This window comes from Lissotriton helveticus, chromosome 1_1 (assembly GCF_964261635.1).
Source record: "Lissotriton helveticus chromosome 1_1, aLisHel1.1, whole genome shotgun sequence".
NCBI classification, from domain to species: Eukaryota; Metazoa; Chordata; class Amphibia; order Caudata; family Salamandridae; genus Lissotriton; species Lissotriton helveticus.
In genome coordinates, this window is record NC_136057.1 from 10,418,252 (window position 1) to 10,444,160 (window position 25,909).

A 25,909-nucleotide genomic window follows, 5' to 3' on the forward strand; every position below is an offset into this window, starting at 1 on the left:
ATACTCAGAATCAGGGAATGTTATGCATTTGAAAACCTGATTCAGCACTTGGCTGAGTTAGTCAAGCTAATACTTTATTCCTTTGCTTTACCCCTATCCAGCAGACCATTTCTTGGGCCACGCGTCAAAAAATGGAAGCCCCTTTAAAACTGATAGAAATAAGGTAAATGGAGGTTTTGAAAGGAAAAGCCAGCAAAAATGGATAGAAAATAATATGTTTTAGTTTGTTGAAAAAAATGGTATGCCCACGTTGTTCAATGAGCTCAACAATAAGTGGCTCCTTCAGAGAACCATTGAACAGCTCTGTATTCTCAATGGTTATCTGCTCACAGTTCATAGAAACATCTGCGGTCATGGACTTTCTTTATTGATAAACATCACTTCCTCTGACCAGTCATTAAGTGTACCTTATTGAGGCCATAATACTACTTCATTTAATAAATTCAAATGTAGAACATGATTGGCAATAGTATTCAACATGAATCCACATTATGTTTGTATTAAAACAATGTCCCCATAGAGGTATACATCATGTGCTCACGACTCGGATACATTCAGGGTTTTTAAAGTTTTTTTACTTGCCGGTACCCTCTTCTTTTGCTTTCTTATCCAGGTATTTAAAAATGAAGTTACTCAAATCCACATTCAATCGATAGTGTAGCCAGGGTTTCACAGACCGTAGTGCAAAAAAACCAAATGGGCTACCTGGCTTCTGTTTGAATGATAAAATACAATAATATTTAGGTTTCAATGGGACCCTTAGGCCCCTGTGCCGTGGTGCCAATGCACCTGCTGCACCAATGGAATCTACAACCCTGCGTTCAGTTTCCCTAATGAAATGCTAAAGCAGGTGTTAAAGTGGACAAAGAGAAATATGGGAAATAATGCTGCAAGTTACTCAGAGAAAAATGCAAGGCATGTATTCAAGTTTAAAAAGTTCAAAGGTCTGAACACACTACTTGAATAGAAAGCTGCACATTATGAATGGTATTATTTTTAACTTTTCTGTTCATAACACTCTCAGAGACACTCACAGCCACAGTCCTGACAGGTAACCTGGGAAAGAAGGGAAACAAAACAAGGAAAGAAGTGGAAGAGATCCCTCATTGCCACTCAGTAGACACAGGATTTCGTCAGTGTAAAACAAAAGGATGTAGATTAATGGGAATCAATAAACACATTAGGTGATATAATAGCACCCTCCTATTGTATTGCTCTTGTATGTCTCTGTCTATACCTTAATGTTCCCTTCTTCGTTAACGGGGGACTTAGGTAGAAAATGGTATTTGTAATGCATGTGTCTGGTGCTGGATGAAAAAATGAGATATAGATTAATGAAGAAACACTGGAGAAGGGGTTACTATAGCAGGTATTTGTCAGACTATGCCCACCTATGTACCAGACCTAACTTGTAGCAATCTTTTCCACTGTAGAAACAGGTTTATATCCAACAAAATGTGTCCTCAACTTCAGATATTAACGACCTCACTATTCCTGTTAGGCGCCCCAAGTACACTGATGGAGCAGATTCCGACAACGCCCAGAGCACAGGATCAGGTAAGTGATAGGTTAAATCAAAATAAGGTAAAACATAAAAGTGCAGCGCAATAGCGTTGTTACCGCACCCAGGATAATGCAGGTTTGGTATTTTCTTCTTCTTTGCAGGAACCAGGAAAGAATCATGAGGAAGAGCTGAGGAGAAGTACCAGCCCAGAAAGCTGCCCCCAACGCCGACGAGGCAGTGGAGAATGCAACGAACCGGAAGAGAAACAAGGTAGGAGGAAACAAGTGCAAGAGCTGGAACGCGAAGCGCTGTTGCAGGAGGGAAGCTGGGCTTTAGCTTGCCTGACTTGTCCTCACGCATGCGCGGCTACAGCTGGCGGCCATCTTTGTAGTACTGTGAGCCCGGCCTGGCAGTTGAGACACAAAAACAGGCAGGACAGGTACAGAAAGAGGAAAGACGAGTACAGATGGAGACAACAGGGGTGCAGAAAGAAGAAAATGAGGAGCAAAAAGCGGCAACAGATGTTCAGAAAGAGGGAAGAGAGGTGCATAAAAAGCCAAGAAATGTGCAGAAAGAAGCATGTAAAGTGCAGAAAGAGGCAACAGGGGTGCGGAAAGAAGCAAGACAGGTGCAGAAAGAAGCATGGAAAGTGCAGAATGAAGCAACAGGGTTGCAGAAAGAGGCATGAGAAGTGTAGAAAAGAGCAAGTGAGGTCCAGAAAGAGGCAAGAGAAGTGCAGAAACAGTTTAAAGAAGTTTACAAAGAGGCAAGAGAATTGCTGAAAGAAGCAACAGGAGTGTAGAAAGAGGCAGGAAAAGTGCAGAAGAAGGCAAGTGAGATGCAAAAACAGGTAGGAAAGGTACAGAAAGAGGGAAGACGTGTGCAGAAAGAGACAACAGGGGTGCATAAAGAAGCAAATGAGGTGCAGAAAGAGGCAACAGACGTGCAGAAAGAAGGAAGAGATGTGCAGTAAAAGGCAAAAAAAGTGCAGAAAGAGGCAAAAGAGGTACATAAACAGTCAACAAGAGTGCAGAAAGAAGCAAGACAGGTGCAGAAAGAAGCATAGTAAGTGCAGAATGAAGCAACAGGGGTGCAGAAAGAGGCAAGAGAAGTGTAGAAAGGAGCAAGAGAATTGCTGAAAGTAGCAATAGAGCTGTTGAAAGAAACAAGAAAAGTGCAAACAGTAGCAAGTGAGATGCAAAAACAGGCAGGAAATGTACAGAAAGAGTGAAGAGGAGTGCAGAATGAGACAACAGGGGTACAGAAAGAAGCAAATGAGATGCAGAAAGAGGGCAGAGAGGTGCAGAAAAAGGCAAGAAAAGTGCAGAAAGAGGCAAAAGAGGTACATAAAGATACAACAGTAGTGCAGACAGAAGCAAGATAGGCGCAGAACGAAGAATGAAAAGTGCAGAATGAAGCAACAGGGGCGCAGAAAGAGGCAAGAGAAGTGTAGAAAGGAGCAAGTGAGGTGCAGAAAGAGCCAACAGAGGTGCAAAAAAAGAGGAGAGGTGCAGAAATGGGCAAGACAATTGCTGAAAGAAGCAACAGAGGTGTAGAAAGAATCAAGAAGAGTGCAGAAAGAGGCAAGTGAGATGCAAAAACTGGCAGGAAAGGTACACAAACAGGGAAGACGAGTGCAGAAGGAGACAACAGGGGTACAGACAGAGGCAACAGACGTGCAGAAAGAGGGAAGAGAGGTGCAGAAAAAGGCAAGAAAATCACGGAAAGAGGCAAAAGAGGTACATAAAGAGACAACAGGGGTGCTGAAAGAAGCAAGACAGGTGCAGAAAAAAGCATGGAAAGTGCAGAATGAACAAAAGGGGTACAGAATGTTGTAAGAGAAGTGTAGAAAGTAGCAAGTATGGTGCGGAAAGAGCCAACAGAGGTGCTAAAAGAGGAAAGAGAAGTGCTGAAGCAGGCTAGAGAAGTGCCCAAATAGGCAAGGGAATTGCTGAAAGAAGCAACAGAGGTGCAGAAAGAATCAAGAAAAGTGCAGAAAGAGGTAAGTGAAATGCAAACACAGGCAGGAAAGGTACAGAAAGAAGGAAGACGAGTGTAGAAAGAGACAACAGGGATGCAGAAAGAAGCAAATGAGGTGAAGAAAAAGGCAACAGACATGCAAAAAGAGGGAAGAGAGGTGCAGAAAAAGGCAAGAAATGTGCAGAAAGGGAAGAGAGGGGCAGAAAAAGGCAAGACATGTGTAGAAAGAGGCAAAAGAGGTACATAAAGAAACACCAGTGGTGCAGAAAGAAGCAAGACAAGTGCAGAAAGAATCAACAGGGGTGCAGAAAGAAGCACATGAGGTGCAGAAAGAGACAATAAACGTGAAGAAAGAGGGAAGAGAAGTGCAGAAAAAGGCAAGAAAAGTGCAGAAAGAGGCAAAAGAGGTACATTGAGAGAAAACAGCAGTGCAGAAAGAAGCAAGACAGTGTGAGAAGTTGGCATGGCATATGCTGTCCACTAGTAATAGTGGGCACCTTGCACCAGTCCAAACAACCCCTTATTTATGATAGGTTAAAGTCACCCTTTATTGAAAGCTATCCTAGTGGTAGCTATGGAGAGCAGCCTTCAGGCTAAGTCTGGAAGGAACGTAAAGCAGCTTATTTTACCAGTCTATAATCTCTTGAATGGCTAAATGAAAGACAACCACACCTGGTAAATATATATACAATATATATATTTATTTCTAAACACACACTCCTAGTCTCTTTATGAGACTAGAGGTCAAAACAAATAAGTTACACTTCAAATATTATAGTAAAATAGCACAAATTCACGTCAGGCCCTAGGGGCGAGCCAAACAATATACTAAAATAGTGGTATTAGAACCACAACTTAACTAGACATTAGGCCTAGAGCCTGTAGAATCACTGGGACCCCAAGGAACCACCCAAGGTAGTGGCACAAGGGACCCATGGGGGCCATGTGCAGGTTGAGAACGCGGTTAGAGTTTTAAAGATTAGGGACACTTAGAGATGAACTAGGACCAAACCCTCTTGGACTTAGGAAGTTCTAGGGTCAACACCCATGGGAGCACCAGAGTACCCGAGTTACCTCACCCAGGGAAGCCGGGTGCATAAGTGTCAAATGCTGTTGATCGCGTCGTCGATTTCAATGTGAGCTGGCAAAGGAGTGCCGCTGCTGGGAAGCTGCGAAGTGTCCGAAGAGATCCAAGCCTGGATCGAAGTCGAGAACAACCTGAAAGCAGGGGGGACACAGTCTGGGTCACTTGCCAGCGACCAGGGGCACGATAGTCGAATGCCCACCGATGTCGGGTGCTTACGGTGAGATGTTGAGAAGCTTGACTTTTCAGCCACGAGGACCAGGAGGCGTCAACGATGACCAGGAGCTAGATTCAAGCAGTCCCACGAGGATGTTGAGTGCTGCAGTGTTGGGGTCCAGATTTGAAACACCAAGCTTTGGCAACCGCAACTCACGCAGGAAGGAGAAAGATGCTTTGGTGCAGACCTGCAAGGTCTGATGGACTCACCACGTGGTGGGGAGTCAGGGCACATCTGGAGCAACCTGGGAAGCCTAAGAAAAATCAGTTTTGCCTTCACAGGGACCCACCAGTCGACGAACCAGGGATCGCAAAGGAGCTTCAAGCGGAAATGCAGGAAGCGGGCTCACGGATCACCCTTTGAGTTTAGGCCCACAATCTTCAGTGCAGATGGTGCTCAGGGTGTGGGCTACAAGTACCCCAAAGCACGACTTTGAGAGGAGTCAGGAAGTTGATGCACTTTCAAATGTGCACGGTGACCAGGAGTTCTGGTTCCACGTCACTCACGAGGGCTGCGGGTTTCAGCATTGTTGGGGACTCGGTTCGGTGTCTGAGATGTCTGGAAATCCTCTTCCTGAGCTGCACCCAGCCCCAATACACATCATCCTGTCTGGGAGGTAGTTACACCCCCAGTGACAGGTAACCTATTGTCCAGGCCTCCCCTGCCGGAGTTTCGGTCAGCAGAAGGAGGCCAGACTTGTGTCTGCAGCATCCATTTTGTGATGCCAGGGCTCTATTAGGTTGACACCCGGTATACCAGTGATTTCATGTCTCTCCCTCTAGAGGGTTGGGATCATACTCCCACACCAGTTACTGGTGAGGAGGTATGATTCCAAGGTGTTTGACACCAAACACAACATGTTCAACAAACTTAGCATTTATCGTGAGGTTATAATGAACTTAAGAGTATATGGTCAGGCTGCATCATAGACAACCCCAGAGAATAGATTCCAAAGGCTGCAAGGGTGCTCAGCTCATGCCTGGGAACCCTCTCACATATAACCAAGAACCCTGCCTTCAGGATTGATAAGGCCTGCTATATGGGTGACTGATAGGTTTCTATGTGCAGTGATAGGGGAGATATAGCGAACCTATATCTCAGCAAGGGGTGCATGCACCACCTCACTGAGGCTGCAGTAGCAGTCCTGTGGTGTCATTTTGAAAGGCTTCCCAGGGGTGGCATAATACATGCTTCAGCCCCTGGTAGGCCTCTGGGGTACCTATGCCCTGGGTACATAGTATAACATATACTAGGGACTCACAAGGTTACCCCAGAATCCAATTTGGAGTGCACCTATTGTATGGAATCAATCAATGTTAAGGAGAAAGCAGATAGGCAGGGGTCCTGTTAGCAGGATCCCAGTCCAACTAAGTGAAAACCCAGCAAAACACCAGGAAAAAAGTGGGGTCAGATTCCACCTTCCTACAGACAGGTGGAGAAGGAAGCATGGAAAGAACAGAATGAAGCGAGAAGGGTGCAGAAAGAGGCAAGAGTAGGGCCCAAACAGTCAGGAAAAGTGCAGAAGGAGGCAAGTGAGTTGCAACAGGGAGGAAATGTACAGAAAGAGGGAAGAGGAGAGCAGAAAAGGGCAAGAAAGGAGCAGAAAGTGACAAAAGAGCTACATAGAGACAACAGGGGTGTCGAAAGAAGCAAGACAGGTGCAGAAAGAAGCATGGAAAGTACAGAATGAACCAGCAGGGGTGCAGAAAGAGGCAAGAGGGGTATTGAAAGGAGCAAGTAAGGTGCAGAAAGAGCCAACAGAGGTACAGAAACAGGCAAGACAATTGCGGAAAGAAGCAACAGATGTGTAGAAAGAAGTAAGAAAAGTGCAGAGGCAAGTCAGATGCAAAAACTGGCAGGAAAGGTATAGAAAACGGGAAGATGAGTGCAGAAAGAGACAGACAGGTGCAGAAAGAAGCATAGAAAGTGCAGAATGAAGCAAGAGAAGTGCAGAAACAGGCCAGATATGTGCACAAAGAGTCAAGAGAATTGCTGCAAGAAGCAACAGGGGTGCAGAAAGAAGCAAGAAAAGTATAGAAAGAGGCAAGTGAGATACAAACACAGGCAGGAAAGATACAGAAAGAGGGACGAGGAGTGCAGAAAGAGACAAAAGGGGTGCAGAAAGAAGCAAATGAGGTGCAGAAACAGACAACAGGGGTGCAGATAGAAGCACGACAGGTAAAGAAAGAAGCATGGAAAGTACAGAATGAAGCAACAGGGGTGCAAAAAGAGGCAAGAGGAGTACAGAAACAGGCAAGAGAAGTGCACAAAGAGGCAAGAGAATTGCTGAAAGAAGCAACAGATGTGTAGAAAATAATATGTTTTAGTTTGTTGAAAAAAATGGTATGCCCACGTTGTTCAATGAGCTCAACAATAAGTGGCTCCTTCAGAGAACCATTGAACAGCTCTGTATTCTCAATGGTTATCTGCTCACAGTTCATAGAAAAATCTGCGGTCATGGACTTTCTTTATTGATAAACATCACTTCCTCTGACCAGTCATTAAGTGTACCTTATTGAGGCCATAATACTACTTCATTTAATAAATTCAAATGTAGAACATGATTGGCAATAGTATTGAACATTAATCCACATTATGTTTGTATTAAAACAATGTCCCCATAGAGGTATACATCATGTGCTCACGACTCGGATACATTCAGGGTTTTTAAAGTTTTTTTACTTGCCGGTACCCTCTTCTTTTGCTTTCTTATCCAGGTATTTAAAAATGAAGTTACTCAAATCCACATTCAATCGATAGTGTAGCCAGGGTTTCACAGACCGTAGTGCAAAAAAACCAAATGGGCTACCTGGCTTCTGTTTGAATGATAAAATACAATAATATTTAGGTTTCAATGGGACCCTTAGGCCCCTGTGCCGTGGTGCCAATGCACCTGCTGCACCAATGGAATCTACAACCCTGCGTTCAGTTTCCCTAATGAAATGCTAAAGCAGCTGTTAAAGTGGACAAAGAGAAATATGGGAAATAATGCTGCAAGTTACTCAGAGAAAAATGCAAGGCATGTATTCAAGTTTAAAAAGTTCAAAGGTCTGAACACACTACTTGAATAGAAAGCTGCACATTATGAACGGTATTATTTTTAACAGACCATTGTTTGTTTAAGATAAAATGTTGTCCCAATCTGACCTTTCATATGCTGTAGAGAGTGAAGCTTGGCTCTCTGAGCCAAGATGTATTAAATGAAATCCTCGAAGGTTCGCGCACAGCCTTTTTAGGTCTCGCCTTGGCAGCAAATGCACTGCATGCGCTGTCTCAGCGAGACATAAAGTAATCTGTATGCTGGGTGAAAACTCCATGTAGTTTGTCATAAAGCTTGCAATGCGTTTAACTGTGGCATTGCTGTTCTTATCTTGCTTTCTGTTGGCTGTTGATCCGATACTTAACTTCTGTGTAGTCCGGAAGCAGCATAGACCAACTACAGTAAACTGACACTGAAGGGCGGTATCTTTCAATGTAAGCACCACTTCATTGTTTTTGTAGTCTCGCATAGGCAGCGCATGCGTGCACCGCAGAATGTCCTCTGTGCCTTGAACCGCAGCCCCCGGCCACTCCGTTACTGCCCTGTCTGCACCACTCGCAACGCTTTCCCCCTCCCTCTATCCGTGCTCTCTCGCCCCTCTCTCCCCTGCACTCCCGCAGGCCAGACACAAGAGCTGCTTGATCTGCGTTCACCCCCACTCGCAGCAGCTAGAGGATCGCCATGTGGGTGCACTACGGATTGCAAATGCTTGTTTTTCTTGTTTTAAGAGCGCTGGAACGTTGCTCTTTAACTTCAAATATTTCTTTTATTCGTCTTTTTGTTTCTTTTAAACATCAGTAAGACACATGGACTCATTATCAGCACGGCACCCTTTTACGAGCGCCGCGCTGTTCATGGTTTCATTGCTTCCTCCACCATGGCCTCCGCTCTCACTCCCCCCTCCCTTCTCTCCCTCCCTCCTCGTCTCCTCTTGACTTCTATAAATACAGAGCCCCTGCACGGATTCATCATCTCGAGTGCAATAATTCTCAGTCAAGGGTGTCAAGGTTCAGAAGCGTTCTTTCTTGAGCTCCTACAAAACTCCATTGTAGGCAGTAAGATGGAAGCGTTCCTTCTACGATTATTATTGAATCTGGAGTGTCACGTACAAGAGCTATTGACAAAAATTATGCTACCATTACTGTCTGCTAATCCTGCTGTATTTAGTCCCCTGCACTATAATTTGCAAAATAACTAGCGGACATGTTATTTCTGACACAAATTACTCCAGCCACTGCTGCCAGAGACATGTGGAAATTATCCGGATCCCTCTCTGGTATTATCATTACACCTCCTGGTAGTTGCCTGAAATGTTTGTGTTTGTGCAGAGCTCAGTCATGTAATGACCACACTTGACTGTTAACCTTTAAAGGTGCACAACCGGTAAGGCACATTAGCTGACATGATAAGAGAAGCCCTTCACTACAGACAGATGAGGATATGGAGAAGTAGGAGCATGTGAGAAAGGGTGAGTGGGGAAAAAAGGTAATTTCGTTCCTTTATGCATAATTAAATAACTCAAACATGTACAAACGCTGCCCAGCCTCGGCAACCTAGAGTATCCGCATGTGCGCTGAGGGTCATAATTCTATGAATTATTAACAGCAGGCGCTGCCATACACTCGGAATACTAGTTTCAGAAATCAGTTAGCTTCCTTTGGTGGTAAATGATATTGCACTAGGCTAGGCATCTGTGTCCCCGGCTTTAGGAACCAGGCGGTACATATCTGGGGGAGTTGGTTATAAGAACCGCTAATACAGAACAAGCATTTGCAATGCAATAGGTCTCGCAATTACACGAGTTTGAGCTATTGACATTGTAAATGATACTGCCTTTTATTTTTGTTCCGGTATTTCAAACATAAAAAAAGGCATTGTCATTTACAATGCCAATAGCGTAAACTCACGAAAATGTGAGACTTATGGCATTGCAAATGCTTGTTTTTATTTTCTGACTTTGAGTCCTGACTTAACGTAAGCAAAGGAAATATTTTACAGCAGCGCAGGGGCAGGCATAAGCGTGCCTCGTAATCTGTTTAACACTGTTATCTCTTTTCTATTTCTACTTGTGGAAAAGAAAGAGGTACAACAGTGTTCAACAGAGCAAGCTTTTGGGCAATGCTACTGGTGCTGATTTTGGAGCACAAATGCACCCCCCCTGACCACGGCACCTGGGGAGGTGCTTCACCGCTCGCCCCACCCAAAAGCCAGCATTGTTTCTATGTGTGCTGCTGCAGCACACATGAAAAGAGAAAAATGTCTCTATGGATTGTTTTCTTGCAGGTTGGTGCCACTTAGTGCACAAAAACAATCTCGCCTGTAACACAGGCACTCAAGCACCACTGTGCAAGGGTCCCTGTGTTGGCGCGAGGCTGCTGAAAAGGCGCCAGCGCAGAGAGAAGGACAGGAATATATTGCATTCATTCAAATACAGTGTGAGGCAGATTTACAAGCCCCTTGCAACACTTTTGCGCTGCCGTTGCGTCATTTTTGTGACGCAGCAGAGGAGTAAACAATGCCGCCAATTTGCAACGTGACACATCTAGGGAGCTGGGTCATGTTGTAAAGCCATGAGTCACTTTATACCTGCGTCAGGTATAATATATGCAGGGTTGGCGTTCCCCTGCAGGAAAGCCTCGTAAAAGTGACACCGTCAAAATCTACAAGATTTCACTGCGCCACTTCTAGGACGCCATTACGTGAAAACCTTACACCTGCTTGAAGCAGGTGTAAGGAGTGACGCAGTACAATAAGTATTTTTTAAATTTAGGCTAGGGATCCTACCTGCCATTCCACACTTACCACCATGGCTGAGAACGAACTATGGGATCAGATGCCGGCTGTGCGGAACAGGGGTCGAAGATTTAGAGCACCTACTATGTACTTGCTTGAAGCTGAATGAGGAGAGACCAGCTCTGCTAAAAACAGCCTTTAACGAATTGAGCATCCGCTCACGCAGACAAGCAGTTCTTGCTTGTTTCGATCCTGGTTTTCCGCCATTAAATGGAAAGCTGGTGAAATTCCTGAAAATAGTAGAACGGAAACAAATATGCCAGGTAGCCGGCTAAGAGGAATTCACTGGCTGCAACCAGCTGCTACGAACAATATGCCCCCCTCGTTTTATATTGGTTTTAAGTACTGTAATTTTATATATTTTTTTAATTTTCTTGTGGAGACTTGTTTAATGCTTTTTTTTGTAATGGTTTTAATTAACCTAAACAATAAAGAACTTACTTACTTACTTACTTACAATAAGTATAGGTCTCCCCATGCATTACTGGGGTTGTGTCGTGCTTGCGACACGACACCTGCAATACGTGACTTTTGGGCCAACAGATGCTTCAGAATTTCTGATGCGTCTCTCAATCCTTGCGCCACGGTGGCTCTTGGGTATCGCAGTCTGTAGAGATGCTTCAGTTTCTTGTAAATCTGCCGGTTTATTTATAGTCTTTCCCTGTAATGCTCTGCAGTAGAGAGCAACAAGGTGACTTGTTGCGCTGCGTGGCGTTAATTTGCCGTAAGTATGGCCCTTGATTCCGGTGACAGACTTCCTATTTTTGCAGCAAGGAAGGGCTCATTTCAGTTGTCTCACGCTTAAATTGCCTCTGCACTGGTGACAATACATTCCCTAACTTATATTTCCAAATTTCCCAGTTTCCTGGTCTAAATGTTCCCATGTATGGATGTGAGAGATTAAAATGGCTGAGAAACGTCACCATTTCTCACTGAACGTGATGGTGTGTCCACAGACATAGAAACTGCTGGCTTTAATATAGGCATGTCATCTATTCTGACGTCTCAAATATTTTCTTTCCAGGATCTGACCAGCAGGGAGAAGGAAAATCCATCAAAATTGTCCTCGTCGGGAAAACAGGAACAGGGAAAAGCGCAACCGGGAACAGCATCCTTGGAAGAAAAGATTTCAGTTCTCAAGCAAGTCTAAACGCACACACACAAGAGTCCATTAAAAAGACGTGTGTCCGGCAGGGGAGGGAGATTACAGTGGTGGACACCCCAGGGTTTATGGACCCAAAGACCCCACGGTTCAAAACAGTGAAGGAGGTGAGTGAGTGTGTGGTCCTGTCCTGCCCGGGCCCCCACGCCATCCTGGTGGTGCTGCAGGCTGGACGATTCACCAAAGAGGAGGAGGACACAATAACAATCATTCAAGACGTCTTTGGGAAGGAAGCAGCAAAGTACATTGTGGTTTTGTTTACAGGAAGAGATGGCCTAGAGGCGGACGGGCGGACAGTCGAGGAGCTTGTTGCAGAGGCGGAGGACGGAAAGTTGAAAAAGTTGTTGGAGAAATGCGGGCAGCGCTACTGCGCCTTCAACAACAGAGCAACTGGAGCCGAGCAGGAGAGGCAGCTCTCAGAGCTCCTGGGCATGATAGACAAAATGGTGGAAGGGAATGGAGGGGGGTGCTACAGTACTAAGACGTCTCAGATGGTGGACCGGTATCTTATGAAAGAAGAGGACACACTAAGGAAGACATGTCAGCAGGAAAAACAGGACAAGATAAGCACAGTAAAAGAGAAGACAAGAAAAGCATTGGAACTTGCAAACACGAAAAGGGAAGAGGAGCGCCTGAAAGCAGAATGTGCCGCGGAAGTAGAGCGCATAGAAGAAGAATATAGTAAAACGCCGGAAGAATTGCGAGCAGAGGCTGAAACTAAATTATTAGGCGTCATCCGCGGATTAGCAGTGGGGGGCTCTGTTGGAGCATCCATTGGAACATGTATTGGCATTGTCGGGGGTCCTATGGGCATGGCTTTAGGGGGAGCCGTGGGAGGACTATTGGGGGCAACCGTTGGGGGAGTAGTGGTGGCAGGGATAGGCACAAAAAGATCTGTTGCAAGTTTTTTAAATCACATTATGCATTAGAATGGGCTTTCCGTACACTCCTTAAATCAGTCATTCGCACTCCAGCCTCATTCTGGCAACTCACACCTTCTCTCTAATTTGGTGATTGTGCAATCTATAGAAATGAAGTGGAATGATGTTAATGAGCTAAACTTAAGCATGCCTGCGTCACAGGGAACCCTTCCTGTACATAAACAATCATTAGAGGTGATTTCCTCTTCGTGTGCTGCAGAATGCAACACGCATAGAAACAGGAAACAAAAACAAGGAGAAACATTTCTCCTCGTTGCGTCTCACTGCGCCACCCCTGGGGAGGCGCGGCATTCACACACATTTACAGATCTACGATTCCTCGTAAATCTGGAAATGTGTCTGGAACACCCACAGCAACACCCATGGAACCCCCCTTTCACGCAGAGTGCTGCGTGTGAAGTGGGCGTATTTACAAGCACAGGAAAAGCCGCGCAGGGTGGCTTTTCCTGTCCTTCTAAATATGGAACTGTAAGATACACCACCGGTACAACACATAAAGTGATTCACCGGGGGTGCAAGGGGCGTGTAAATCTGCCCCAAAGTGTTCACTTGTAACTTGCAGAGATCCCTCTGTTTGTTTTACTAATTATTCAGAATTAAGTTAGAAAGCTCACAAATACTGGTAATTGATTTCTTCATTAGTTTCCTGTTTTAAAGTTATATTTGAAAAGGCCAATAATCCTGACTTTCGCTTTCATTACAAGTAGTGCACAATGTCCCCCAGGGCCCAGCAGTTTTTCCTAACACAGACTGCGCCAGAGCTTTACACACTGCACTAGTCATGGGACTGTGACACCTAAAAAGTGTAATGAAATTAGATGACCATGGAACATTTGCAGAGGTGCGCACATGGAGGCATATTTACAAGCCACTATCTCCAGCACACCATCACTTTCAACGACATTGTGGTGGCGATACGGGCCTCCCCCTATTTACTAGGCAGCATTTAGCCACTTAAGATGGTTTACTACTGCCTTGTAAATAAGGCACTCTTTTACGCTGTATTTAGTGTGAAAGGGGTGGGCAGTGGATGTTGCAGTGGACATTCCACTGCAACACCAATTTATTTTTACGCTGCCCCCTATTTACAAGGGCATCGTAAACAGGAGGACCAGGGAAAACCTGGACTTTTTGTTAAGGTTAGGAACTTTATTGAATATGATAATCATATTAAAAATCAGTACAGAAAAATATGGCATAGAAAAGAAAATGTAAAAATATGAAAATAAACATATATGCAATTCAATCCCAAAAAGGGATATACGAACTACACAAACGAAAAAAAACTTTTAAAGCTGTTTTGGGAAGGAGGGGAAAGAAAGAGAGAAAGAGAAAGAAGGGGGAATGAGAGAGAAAGGGAAACAAAATACAGATTCAATAATGAATATTTCATAAACACTTAAAAGTAAAATGATAATTAATAATAACAATGGGATATTGAAAAGGAGAAAAGGGAAAATTCAAGGAACATATCTAGAAAGGAAATTGGTTAGAGGTAACCATAACAAACCCTTTAGGATTAATAAAGGTACTGAGGTGGCAAAGGCATGGTCAAGCCTCTGGTGATGACATAACAGGTTCCACCAGGCACTGTATTTTGAAGTATCCTTCCAGTAGTTTGTGATGATCTGAAAAGAAATGGCTATACACAGATCTATAAATTTACATACATTACACTGAACATTCCATAAAGGTGAGGAGCCTCCCCAAAAAATATGTACAATCTCAAAAGGAAAGTCTGTGGCTAAAATTATGTTTAGTTTTGACCGGATGCGAGACCAAAGGGATTTGGCTTACGGGCAATGAAAAACCATATGAAGAAAATCACTATCAACTTTTGAGCAGGACCAACATTTCTTGGATTCAAGTAATCTGAAGTTATGGAGATCGGAAGGGGTGAAAACGATTCTGTTATAAAAAAAGCATAAAGTCTGTGTGGTGCTGGCAGAGCAGGAAACGGTGTGTATTGTAGACCATATAGAGTCCCAAACTTGGAAGGACAATTTCTGAGCTAAATAATTTTCCCATAAGAGTTCTAGTTTAGACTTAGACCTATCAACAGATGGATGGGAAAGTAGTTTATAAATGGTAGCAGCTTTGAGAGGAATAGAAAAATCTGGTGGAGGGGAGAGGGTCAGGGCGCTGTTTTGAGAAAGAATAGAGGCTAGGGCGTTTTTCAGCAGTGGGTATTGGGAAACATGTCTGAGAAATCCCTTAGGGAGTTATCTTTAAGTAAATGGTCATAAGCAATGACACCTTTATCAATTCCTTCCTTCCAGAATAGCGCTCTATTATTAATCTTTAAGAATTTATTATACCAAATCGGAGTTTGGGAGTGAGAATCCATATGTGAGAGAAAGGAACGAGACAATGAAAGAGCAAGTGCTTTGGAATGTTTAAATATGGGAGTGGCAAAACTCTTCAGAGGCTGGGATAAGCGAGTAGCTGTAAGGAATGAAAAGGGTGAGAGTTGCGCGAGCTCGATTGAATTCCAAGCTGTTAAGGGAGGACAAAAAGTGTCTGTTAAAAAAGGCCAGATTTGTTTTAACGTAAAAGCAAAAAGATATAGGTTGAGGTTAGGAAAGTTGACTCCACCCAAATCTTTGGGTCGTTGAACACGGGAAAGAGAAATCCTAGCTTTGCGATTGTTTCATAAAAATGTTGTTAGGAGGCGGTTTATAGTTCTAAAAAAAGAAAGCGGGAGAGAGATAGGGAGCATCGAGAGCCAAAAATTAAAGATGGGGAGGAGCATCATTTTAATAGTTGCTGGCAGCAGCAGGAGGTCTGGCCTAGTATGTTTCAGTGGCCTTAAAAATAAAGATAGAAGAAAAGTGGAAATCAACCATTCAAACATTCAAGCAATTAAGGTCTGACCGTTAGCACAAGAAATAAGATCCCTTCTTTGAAGAATAATAAATGTATACATTCATCCTCTTTGCAGCAAAAAAAAGAAACAATAGAGATAATACTGAGCCTATTATTAACATTAAGCACGATGAATCCAGTCCCTTGGATAATCTTGACAGGGGATTTCAATATGAATTTCTTCCATGGGGCGCCTAGGGATCAAATATTGGAAGAGATTGATCAATTCTGGCATATCCCGGCAATTGATTCAACCAAACAACGATTTTACAAAATGGGTAGAGATACAGTGATAAACCTGGAGCATCACGGCCTTCGAGTTTTGAATGGCCGAGTTGATCCGGACATCCCAGCTCAGGCGACCCATTTTACGGCGCAATCCAAAGCTGTTATTGATTAAACTTTAGTGTCTCTCCCATTATGCCAATCAATAATAAGCTATAATGTGGGAAATAGACTGGAAAGTGATCACCAACCACAAATGATCAGCCTCAATCTTCATATTACCCGACACGAACAAAGTGTCCCTGAGTTAGGGGAACCAATGGGTCTGACCTATAGAAGGATAAACTGGACTGTAAATAATATACAAAAGATCAAACAGCACGCAAGAGACCAGTGGGAGGAAGAGTTTAATAGAATAGATCAAAATCCATTGACCCTCTGGGAGCAGTTCATAACTAATCTAGTGGAGAAGAATGCTGTGCGTTCAAAAGGCATGGTAACATCGGCTACATCTTTTCCCAAAAAAATGACTGTTCAACTTAAGATGGCGAAAAGGAAATGGAACAATGCGCTGAGGGTCCTAAGAAAGCAACCATCCTCTAATGGCAGGAGTAAGATATTACCAAAACTGAGGTCACTCTATAAAAAAGAAGTATGGATACAAACAAAAACTGAGCTTGATCTGTTCTGGTGTAAAATAAATTATGCAGCAAAACCAAAAGATGCACGTGAATTTTGGAGACTGGTCAATCAAGCCAATGGTGGGAAACAACAACAACTGATTACAAATACATCGGAAGAAGTCTGGGAGAAGTATTTGGGATCAATGACAGGTTACACCAGAAATATAACAAAGCCAACAGAAGTAAGTCCAGTAGAAAATACAAGGCTAAATGATAATGAAAGGAAAAACACTGGAAAAAATTATAAATTCTAGCAGACGGAGTAGTGCACCAGGGCCAAATGGCCTCCCTCAAGCACTATATAAAGAAAATCCGCAATATTGGGCAAAGAAATTGTCAAACTTGTTCAATTATGTTTTATGGAAGGAAGAAGTCCCAGACAAATGGAGGGGTTCAATTTTGGCTCCGATTTACAAAGCTGGTCAAGTCTCGGATCCTGCTAACTATAGACTTATAGCTTTAATGGATTGCAAAGCAAAGTTTTTTGCTAAGTGTCTGCTAACAGAACTCACGGCTTGGGTTGCTGCCAGTAATTTACTCCCAAATAATCAAACAGGGTTTATTAAAGGCATGGGGACGATTATTAATATTCAAATGCTAGTTCTTATAATGGAAATGGCCAGAAGCTGTAAGATGAACCTTCACTTATGTTTTATTGATTTTAGCTCAGCTTTTGATGCAGTGCACAGAAATATTCTTTGGAACAAATTAACGAAAATGGGAATCTCACGAGTTTGTTGAGAGCGATACAATTGCTATATACTAACACTTGGACGAGAGTCAGGTTGGGCCAAGGCACAGTTTTGTAAACTAAAATGGTGATAAGGGACGGGCTGAAGCAGGGGTGTGTTTTGGCCCCAACCTTATTAAACTTGTATGTAGCTGGGATTTCATCAAGGCATAGTGAAATTAATTCTCACTCTCCGACTGTTGCAGGTTTTAATGTTGCACATTTACTTAATGCCGACGATATTGTTTTAATAAGCTATACCAAGGTGGGTCTGCAGAGATTAATTAATGAAAGTGCACAGTACGCCTCCACTCATGGCCTAAAGATTAATTTAAAAAAGACAAAAACAATGCTGGTGACTAGAGGCTTGGCTGTAAGACCAAAATTGAGAATGGAAGGTGATGTTTTAGAATCGGTCACTGAATATAGATATTTGGGTGTTATAATAGATACTAGGGCCACGGGTAAAAACCAATGCGCTGCACTACAGAGAAGAAACAACTCATTAATTGCTGCATTTTCCATACTTCAGAATAACTTAAAAGGGCTTCCCCTTAACCAACTATTACAAATGATGTCAGTTAAACTTGTGCCAACTCTTGCATATGGAGAAGCGTGGCTCAATGGTTAGAGCGGCAGACCCTGATGCAGAGGTCTGGCTTGGGACCAGGGTTCAATTCCCGCCTCGGCGGCTCTTGGACTCAATTTCCCCGGACCTGATAATTCTTGCCTCGGTGCCTATTCTAATCATGGGTCCCACTCTGTGACTCTGGGCAATAGCTTGCTTAATCTCCACAATGGCCCCAGCAGCGCTCGGATGCCTGGCTTCACCTTGGGGGTGCCCAGGAGTAGACATTTCACAGGAAAGCCAGGATGGTTCCACAGCGGTATGAATACAGCGCTACGAGGCCTCCGGGTAGAAGTGTGCTATATAAATACTATACATTTACATTTACATTCATAGATGCTAGCCTCCCCCACCAGGATAAGAAAAGAGGGGACCAACCTTCAATGAGTACAGAGAGCTTTTTAAGTATGTCTGCATGGTTGATTTTAATAGTTTCTCTAATAGTGTTAGTGTAAAGGACGCCTAAACAAGATGCTATCCTACTCCAAAGCTGCTCTTATGTCCCTCAACTCCCCACCCACTTCCTGTTCAAAAGTTTTTCCTAAACCTCCCCGCTCCAACACCTGTTGCCCGGGCTGTGGCTGGTTACCTGACCTGGGCCGGATTGCCTCCCTCACCCCTCCTTCCGTCAGTACTCGCTGCTTGCTGCTGAATACTAGATCCCTAGCCAAGCACGCGCTTGATATTTTCAATCTCCTCACGGATTCTAAAGCCGATTGCCTGTTTTTGACTGAGACCTGGCTGGCAGAGGGTTCCGGCCCAGACATAGCCACCGCCATCCCCCCGAGCCACGTGATTTATAGGGCAGACAGAGCCAGTGGGAAGGGGGGTGGAGTAGCTCTTATTATTAATAAACGTATCACCTGCACTATTCTTCCCTCTGACAAAATTCATGGCAGTGAAACACTGGCTTTCTTCCTATCGCTATCCCCCCAGCAGTCCTGTATAGGACTGCTGGTCTATAGGCCTCCTGGTCCCATAGGCACCTTCTTCGAAGATCTCCACTCTCTGACTTCCTCTCTATGCCTGAGATCGAACCACTGCTTGCTCCTGGGCGATTTTAATTTTCATTTAGATAAAACAGATGACCCTCATAGTACTAAACTTAACGACATCACCTTACCCTTAGGTTTGGTCCCCCACCTCAAGTCCCCCACCCATTCCAAAGGCCATATATTAGACCAAGTGTTCTCTACTGTTCCAGTAGAGGTCACAGCCCTTGCCCCGGTTCTCTGGTCTGACCATTTCCTGGCAGAATTCACAATCTCTTCCTTTAGAAAGAACTCTGATTGTGGACATAGGGACAAGGTCCTGCCTTCGAGAGCCTTTCACCGAGTCTCACCAGCAATGACACTAAAGGAGCTCGAGGCACATCCTTGCAGGCTATCTGGCTCGCTGGATTCGGACCTCGACCTCCTACAGGGCTGGTTGACCCAACGCTTCTCAGACCTTGCCCCTCCTACATCCGCCAAATCATCTTCGGTAAAATCTTCTGCCCCTTGGTTCTCTTCGGCTCTGGCAGACAAACGCCGGCAGTGCAAAATAGCCGAAAGGAAGTGGCGCCAACACTACGACGCCACCTGCAAAGAACTATATAGATCTCTGATTAGAGACTACCATCGTGACATCACCACCAATAAAAAATTATATCTGGCCAGCCGTATTAAGGAGGCAACAAACTCCTGCAAAGCAATTTTCAGGATTGTCAAGGACTTTATTTCCCCTTCCTGGACGAACCCCAAAATCATGCACTCCGAGTCCTGGATCACCGAGCTGGCTGCCTTCTTTGCTGATAAAATTAAAAAAAATCCAACTTTCTTTTGATATCACCATTACGATTCATACTTCCTCCTCCGATTCTTTGGTTCCGTCATCTCCCACATCAGAACCTTCCCTCTGGAATTTCCCGGATATGTCTTTGCAGACTTCTCTGGATCTCCTTAGTAAGCTGAAATCCGGCTCTCCCTGGGACCCTTGCCCCGCCAAAACCCTTGCCCAACTAGCCCCCATCCTCAACCATCTCATCAACCCGATCCTCAACCTCTCTCTGAGCACAGGGGAAGTCCCGCAGTCCTGGAAATATGCACTGATCTTACCACTACTAAAGAAATCCAATCTAAATCCGGACTTGCACGCTAATTATCGACCCATCTCCCTTTTTCCCGCCCTCGCAAAAGTGGTTGAAAAACATGTCCACACCTCCCTGTCCCACTTTCTTGAGGCTAATGATATTCTTCACACTTCCCAGTCAGGCTTTCGATCGAACCTGAGCACTGAAACCGCTCTCGAGGTCACCGAAGTGATTAAGTCCACCTTGGATAAGGGAGGAAAAGTCATGTTGGTGATGCTCGATCTCTCGGCGGCCTTTGACACCGTCCCCCACAACCTCCTCCTAACAAGACTCTGGGAGGTAGGTTTAAGGGGGATGGTGTACAACTGGTTCCGTTCTTTCCTCTCTAACCGTCAACAAACTAGCTGGGCCCCACCTTTTTCCGCCGCAATGCCACCTCTGGAGGTCGTAGTCCCGCAGGGCTCTATATTGAGCCCTTCAATCTTCAACCTTTACATGACGCCTTTGGCGGCACTTGCGGAGGGTTTCGGGGCCCAGATTGTATCGTATGCTGACGATACACAGCTCCTGTTCACCTGTGACAAGGACCACGACTTTGACGGACCATCTATACGGGATTGCCTCGGGCGGTGTTTGACTGGTTCAACCGACACTGCCTCAAGTGCAATTCTGAAAAGTCGGAGGTCCTCTTTTTCGGCTGCCTGGCCGATCCCAGGTGGAAGGAGTGGTGGCCGGCCGCCATGTTCCCACCTGACAATGACTCTGTATCGGCGAAAAATCTGGGAATCCAGGTCGACAACTGCCTCTCCCTTAGGGGACAAGTGTCGGGCCTGGCCGGTAAATGCTTCACGATTTTAAAAATGCTGAGAAAGTTCCTGCCCCTCCTATCCATCGATCACAGAAGGACCACAGTGCAGGCCCTGATTGGCTCACGCCTGGACTACGCCAACATTCTATACCTTGGCCTTCCGGACTATCTTACATCTCGTCTACAGATAGTTCAGAACTCGGCAGCCCGAGCCATTTTCGGCCTTAACAGAAGGGCCAGGGCATCGGAGCTCCTTAGAACCCTCCATTGGCTGCCGGTTAAGAAGCGGATCGCTTTCAAGGCCCTGACCATCGCCTTTAAAGCTCTGCATGGTCTGGGTGCCCGGTATCTTCGAAAGTGGATCACTTTTTACCTTCCATCCAGATCCCTTCGCTCTCCGTCACAAGCTAGGGCAGTCACCCCTAGGATACATCGAGCTCGCATCGGTGGCCGCGCCTTCAAACATCTGGCGCCACAACTGTGGAACGATCTTCCTCTTGCGCTCAGGTCCTGCTCCAACCTCCTGACTTTCAGGAAGGACTTGAAAACCTGGTTGTTTCAGCAATAAGTCTGTTCCTCCCCTGATCTGTTTCTCTGGACTCATTGGGTCGGTTTTTTTCTCCATCTGCTCCCCTCCTCGACTTGGGAGGATCCTTCAGCGCCGGGACACTCCTTGGAGTAGCCGTGCGCTATACAAGCACCATGTTAACATAACATAACATAACAATTGATATTCCTGGGATTCCATTCAAAGCCAGAGCTATGAAACATATGGGAAAGGCAAAATTTGTTTAGAGGTAAAACTTCAGTTTTGTCAATTTTTATTTTGTAGCCAGAGACTAAGGAATATTCTTGTAATAAAGAGAAAAGAGAGGGTAAACAGGTGGATGGATTAGAGATGTAGAGTAGGATATCATCAGAATAAGCAGTAAATGTTGAGGAGAGTTTTTGAGTTGTCTCGAGTTGATCTACCTTTGACAAACCCAGATTGGAAGATATTGATGAGGTCAGGGATAACTTTGTTAATATAAATGGCTAAAAGTTTGGCATACATTTTACAGTCGGTATTGATTAAGGAGATGGGCCTATAATTTTTGCAAAGCGAGGGATCCTTATCTTTTTTAGGGATTAAGCATAGCATTGCCTGGGTGAAAGATCATCTGGACTCTCCTTTGATAAGAATATGGTTGATAAATGAGAGTAAGTGAGGTATTAATTTTTTTTTTAAAGTGGAGATAATATCGAACAGTGAACCCATCCAGACCGGGTGTTTTGTCTTTGGGTAGGAGAGTAATGGCATTAATTATTTCCTTTTCTGAGATAGGAATATCTAGGGATGACAGATCTGTAGAATCATCGGGAGATTTAGGAATAGTTTGAAAGAAGGAGTCAATTTGTGCGGAAGAAGGACTGGACTCTGGAGTGTATAGGGAAGTATAATATAGGACAAAACAGTCAAGAATGTTATCATCAGTGGATTGACGAACACCATGGTTATCAGCAATAGCTATAATTTTTGATTTTTGCTTTTTTATTTTAAGATAATTTGTGTACGGGATATGCCTGCTTTGTTCCGCCCACCATACATTTTTTAATTAAATTTGAGGAGGTTATTACATGCGGAATCCCAAGATGTTTGTTTTATTGCATTTTAGCTTTGATAAGAGAAGATAGTGTATCAGTGGAGTTTGTGGTGAAATATTGATGTTCGAGATCTTTAATTTGTTTAAGGATGAGAAAGGACTGGCAAAGAGCTTTTTTCTTCCTCCGAGGTACAAAGTCAATAATAAAGCCTCTGGCGGCAGCCTTGAAGGCATCCCAAATAAAGTGAAATTGGGAAGTGGAGTGAAGATTATAATGAAAGAATTCCACCATAGAGGTGTAAATGACTCAACAAACTGGGAATCTAAGAGGAGAGAATTGTTAAAGCTCCAGCGACGAGAGGTGGGAGAAGGTGAAGGGTAATCTATGTCTAAAATGAAGGGGGTGTGATGTAAAATAAGAAGAGCCTATTTCTGAATTAGTCATGAATTGTAAGGCGTGTTGAGTGAGAAAAATGTAATCAATACAGGAGTGGGATCTATGAACGGGGGAAAAGAAATAAAATTCCAGTGTGTCAGGGTGAGAGATTCTCCAGGTGTCTATTAGACCTCTAGAAGAAATTTTTATAAAAACTTTTCTGCATCTTATTGGGAACATGTATGGTTTGTGATTTCTGGTCCAAAAAGGGATCCATGAGTAGGTTACAGTCATCACCCACAATTAAGTCATCAATCACATGCGAAGAAAGAAGAGTGGAAAAATAATTCCAAAAGGTTAAATCAATGCCATTTGGACCATAAACATTACAAAAGAAAAGGTGTGTATTGTTAACAGTAGTATTTAAAAACAACCATCTACCATTATTATCATGAAACTCATTTTGTAACTGAACATCTAAAGACTTATGAAACAAAATAACAACGTCATTTTTGTTATTCACTGCCGGGGAGCAGAAAACTTCTCCTACCCATTGTTTACACAGTGAAGACAGATCTTGCAATTTGAGGAGTGTTTCTTGCAACAATGCAACTTGACATTTCAATCTCTATAAATGAGATAAGACACATAGTTTTTTAACAGGATTACGAATACCTTTAACATTCCATGAGATAACGCGAAGACCACTCATCCATGGGGTATGAATAAGGGTAGGCTTGAAAGTAAAGAGAAGTCAAAAAAGGGAAAGAGAAGATAATACAAAGTTAAAGAGAGGATGAAAAGATGAAGATAGCAAAGGACATCAAAAAGAGAAGAAATTGTACTATATGGCCACCACAGGAGCAGGATGAGAGAACAATAAAGAACCATGAGCTGAATTGGAAGAGAGGAAGATTTAGAAGGAAATAGAGAAGGAGAATATTGATAGAAAATCAATAGAGGAGGGCAAAACAGTCACCTGGGAAGAGTTAGAAAAGAAGAGATGAAAGAAAGCCAGGTGGCTTTAGCCATGACAATCCAAAAAACAAAAAACATTAATGTAGGAGGGGGGAAGGCAGAAAACAGGACGGCCACTCCACTCGGAAGAACACGGAGAGAAAATAAAACTACAATACCAAGACAATAAAGAGAGAAGGGAGAGAAACTCCGAAAATAAAAATGATAGACGAATGAAACAAGAAGGAAGGAAACTTACCAAACATTAAGGGACAAAGCAACTGGATGAATCAAACATTATAAACAAACGGGTGGTGCAGGGATGAATCTTCAACAACAGGTCAGCACAGGGAGAACCTAAAATATATGAATAAGACACAAACAAGGTGAATAACATGACATACAACATACGTTAAACCTAAGGGAGAAAAACGAGCATAGATAAGTTCTCCTCGTGAGCATGGATGAACTTCCTAAGATCAGCTAGATCCTCAAAGGAGAATGTTCTGTCTTTGTACGTTACTTTGAAGAAGCAGGGGTGTATAAGGCCATAATGAGCGTTCATAGATTTCAAGGCTGGTCGAAGATCAAGGAATTCCTTGCGTCTGCTGGCTGTTGGTTTAGAAACATCCTAACTAAAAAACATTTTGTGACTGGACGATAGCATCTGTTTATGTGGTTTGGCAGCATTGAAGATCGCCAGAAGGTCAGAATACAGCAGTCAGTCAATACCACTTTATTCGATTATTAAAAATCATAAAAGTATACTTTAAAATATAAACATGAGTACAATTTTATACAACTCCTATATACAATACAAAATTTCTCAAAGAAAAACAATTTCATTGTAATTTAAAAAATCCAATAAAATTCATAATTCTATCATTCTTGTGTTTCTTAGTTTCTTGATCCGAACAGCAGATACAAAAAAATTTGTAATATAAAAGATGTTCCGTGGGTTATCCAATAATTGTAAATGCAGTAAGGCTGGTTTAACCTGTAAAAACCCTTCGGGCCCGATTCACAGAATGAACTTAAGACTCAATCCTAAACTTACTACTATTTTGGTATTCACAGATTGCACTTACTACTTTTGGCATTCACAGAATGAACTTACTACTTTTGGTATTCACATAAGTTAGGATTTTGTCTTAAGTCTGTCTTAAGTCTGTCTTAAGTTTGTCTTAAGACAAATTTAAGACAAAATCCTAACTTCTGTGAATACCAAAAGTAGTAAGTTCATTCTGTGAATGCCAAAAGTAGTAAGTGCATTCTCTGAATACCTAAATAGTAGTAAGTTTAGGATTGAGTCTTAAGTTCATTCTGTGAATCGGGCCCATTATCTTTTAACAATGGGATTATGTACTTCTTTTGGATATCTGTATAAAAGGTACAAAAGAATGTAAAGTGCACAGTGTCCTGAATTGAATAACCATCACAGGTACAGAAAGTAGCGTCCTCAGGTTTACTCCACCCTGCAAAATCCCCTAAAATGAGGTGAATCTGGTTAAAACGAAATCTGGTTAATATCCAATGGTGGAACGGTTTTGAAACTATTTTTAAATAGGGCTGAATAGTTAAAGATGTTACTAATAAATAATGTGCCCTAACCAGAGTTTTTTTTAGCTCCACTACCTCACGTTCGTGTTCTCTAAAATTCAGGAAGTTAGTTTTAACCCACTTTTACTATTCCCTCAGGTACAAAAAAGATCTCAGGCCGTCCCAGTTTTGTAAACATTGCCTTGATAAAGGACAGCCACTGTATCTCATTAGCTCTCTCTAAGCTCACACAATCCTTTAGAATCTTATGGTTTAATGATAGCTCTGGATTCAGCCATGTTTTGATCCAGCAGAGTAGGGGGGCCATACTCGTTAAATCAGAAACATATCCCATCCCTAACTCTTGATGGATTGCAAAAGTTGCAGTAGACTGGGGGAGGGAGAGGAGTGAACGAAAAAATTTATTTTCCGCCTTCTGGATACATTCCATTTGTTTATAGCCCCAAATTGCGGCATCATATGTCGCAATTGCCAGGCATTTTCCCTTATTAATAGAAAGGATAGCCTTTCTGAGCAAAACTAAGTAAGGCAGAAGAGGATCTTCTTACGGCATTTACTCTAGCCAAAGATTGGGCAGCCCAGGAGCATTTATCGTCGAACAAGACCCCCAAATATGTAAAGGCCTTCACCCTTGTGACCTCTGCCCCATTGCAGTAAAGAGATCTAATATTATTCTTGCGCGAGTCCAAAGACATGACATGC

At 43.4% G+C, this 25,909-nt stretch overlaps 1 protein-coding gene across 3 annotated transcripts in view; it reads right to left on the reverse strand.

Annotated features, from left to right (window-relative positions):
* Nucleotides 1-25,909, reverse strand: part of LOC144810163 (uncharacterized) — a 216,804-nt gene that overhangs the window by 80,535 nt on the left and 110,360 nt on the right. For all 3 annotated transcript variants that reach the window (XR_013606880.1, XR_013606876.1, XR_013606879.1), the window contains one exon: nucleotides 23,907-24,004. The gene's annotated coding sequence lies outside the window, so the exon portion shown is untranslated. The remainder of the gene's footprint in view (nucleotides 1-23,906; nucleotides 24,005-25,909) is intronic.